A 2,631-nucleotide genomic window follows, 5' to 3' on the forward strand; every position below is an offset into this window, starting at 1 on the left:
GCCAATGACTGCAGAAATGGGGTAAAATATGTGACTTGGTGGTGGGCTGCAGTGGCTCAAGCCTGTAATCCCAGCACTTTGGTAGGCTGAGGCAGGCGGATCTCGAGGTCAGGAGTTTGAGACCAGCCTGATCAATGTGGTGAAACCCCATCTTTACTAAAAATACAAAAATTAGCTTGATGTGGTGGTGCACACCTGTAATCCTAGCTACTCAGGAGGCTGAGGCAGGAGAATCACTTGAACCCAGGAGGCAAAGGTTGCAGTGAGCCGAGATTGCGCCACTGCATTCCAGCCTGGACAGAGCAAGATTCTGTCTCAAAAAAAAAAAAAAAAAAAAGAACAAAAAAAAGAACAACAACAACAACAAAAAAGAACAACAACAACAAAAAAAAGAACATGTAACTTGGCCAGCCTAGGAATTGTGCCAATTGTAAGAAAGCTTAGGAGCAGAGGCTGTAGAACCGCCTAGCTACTCAGGAAGCTGAGACAAGAGACTCATTTGAGCCTGGGCATTCAAGCCTGTAGTGTGCTGTGATCACACCTAAGAATCGCTACTGCACTCCAGCCTGGGCAATAGAATGAGGGCTGTATCTAAAACCAAAATAAATTGTAGGACACAGAAAATGAAACCCTATTAATACAAGGAGTCATGCTGGGCTCTAGTACTGCTGCAGCACCAACTCCAGCAGAGGGAAGGGGCTCAGTCAACACTTGGCTAGGTGCATCAGCCTTTCTCCCAACATTCCAGGGAAGGATGGGGTGAGCCAGGTGACCCCTCCATGGGGTCATCAGACTCCATGGTGGAAGGTGGAGGAAACAGAAAGGTGGACCTGAGCCTGCTCACAGAGCCTGTTTTAGATAGGACCCTTGCAAAAAACACCACGTCCTCTTCTTGCATTTGCAGACAACACTCAGCTATTCAGACAACAGGAATTCCACAAGACTGGGGTAGAAAACAGCCAGAGTGAGGCTGGTGGTCCTGGGCCCACCTCAGCTTGGATTGATCAGATCTGTTAGCATGCACCTGACTGAACTGCCAGACACCACTGCCTGTTCTCTGTGAACGGAGAGTATTGCTTCATTACATTACCATTGTAGATCAGAGACAGAGGTGAATCCATCACTAACAGGAGTCATGGGAATGAAGGCTGATGCTTCTGGAGGGCTGCCTGTGGCTGGCCCCTGCTCAGTCACTGCCTCAGTCCTTACTAGAATCCTGGGAGGGTGGGGTCTAGATAAGAGAGTGTTTGTTCGGTCACGTGTTGTAGATAACTACTTAATGTTGGCAAAGAGGAATTTATTGGAAAACAGACAAATGTCTCCTAGGTAGAACCAAAGGGCAGGAAGTTCAACACCTTGCCAGAAGCTGAACTGCACACAGCAATCACTTTCCCACACACCCCCAGGCCGCTTCCTCCCCCAGCTCAGCCGTCAGACCAGATCCGAGAAGGATGCTCAACCCAAACCTAGGTTCCGGGAGAGATGAGCTGATTGGCCCAGCTGGGGTCAGTGGTCCACCCCTGGTCCAATCGGGTCTGGCTAGGTGGGTGGGGTTACACGGTACAAACACAACTGCTAGAGTCTACACTTGCGGGTCCAGTTCTCAGCACAGGAGGGCTTAGCCTGGGCGTCCACCTGCATCCTCCACGGCTCCTATTAACTCCACATGGCCGAGTGGGAGACGTGAAGACACATTTCTAGTAAGCGGTGGGGCTGGAACTCACATGGCTCAGCCCACTCCAAGCTCGTGTTTTGACCAGTGTACTACAAATTCTCCAGCTCAAACTTCTCTTTATAGCCTCTCCCCACAGTGTTTTACATATATGCTTGATCTTGGGTTCAATTCAAGTCAATCCGCATAGATTGTATGTCTTTAGTGTACTGGACCTCATGAGAAAAACAGTAAGACCTACATGCTGGTCTCCAAGAGCTTCAGGGGGGTTTGCGGGCAGAGCTCTCAAGTCTCAACAGACTCTTCCAGGAAACCAGCAATGAGGAATGTTCCAGCGGGGGGTGCCTGCCGTGCTGTCTGAGTGTGCAGGTATTCATTTCAATTTGGAGCACCAGGCAGGTTTAAATAGAGAGGACAAAAGTTTCAGTGGCTTTAAATAGGATCAGTGATGTCATTTTGTTTATTTGCTTGAGACAAAATCTCACTCTGTGGCCCAGGCTGGAGTGCAGTGGTGCAACCTCACCATGCTACAACCTCTACTTCCAGGCTAGAGTGCAGTGGCACGATCTTGACTCACCGCAACCTTTGCCTCCCAGGATTCAAGTGATTCTCCTGCCTCAGCCTCCCAAGTAGCTGAGATTACAGGTGTGCACCACAATGCCCAGGTAATTTTTGTATTTTTGGTAGAGAAGGTGTTTCACCATGTTGGCCAGGCTGGTCTCGAATTCCTGACCGCAGGTGATCTGCCCACCTCGGGCTCCCAAAGTGCTGGGATTACAGGCATGAGCCACCATACCTGACCGATGTTATGTTTTTATGCAGATTTTGCTCATTATTTATTACGGAGAGTATGTGGCCACCACATTCCTCCTGCTTTGGCCTCCAAACAGCTAAATCCTGACCTGGTGTCTGTGCCCATGAAATTGGGGAGATGTCCACAGAGAGCCTTGGAAAGGCCA

The 2,631-nt window shown here is 49.4% G+C and overlaps 1 long non-coding RNA gene across 1 annotated transcript in view; it reads left to right on the forward strand.

Annotated features, from left to right (window-relative positions):
• The window catches only part of LOC116536008, a 14,698-nt gene extending 14,561 nt beyond the window's left edge, over positions 1 to 137 (forward strand). Inside the window, exon 3 of the long non-coding RNA XR_004262431.1 lies at positions 127 to 137. This is a non-coding gene — a long non-coding RNA (uncharacterized LOC116536008). The remainder of the gene's footprint in view (positions 1 to 126) is intronic.
• Positions 138 to 2,631: the final 2,494 nt, after the last annotated feature.

This window comes from Sapajus apella, unplaced genomic scaffold (genome assembly GCF_009761245.1).
Source record: "Sapajus apella isolate SASKATOON/1434 unplaced genomic scaffold, GSC_monkey_1.0 scaffold97, whole genome shotgun sequence".
NCBI lineage: Eukaryota > Metazoa > Chordata > Mammalia > Primates > Cebidae > Sapajus > Sapajus apella.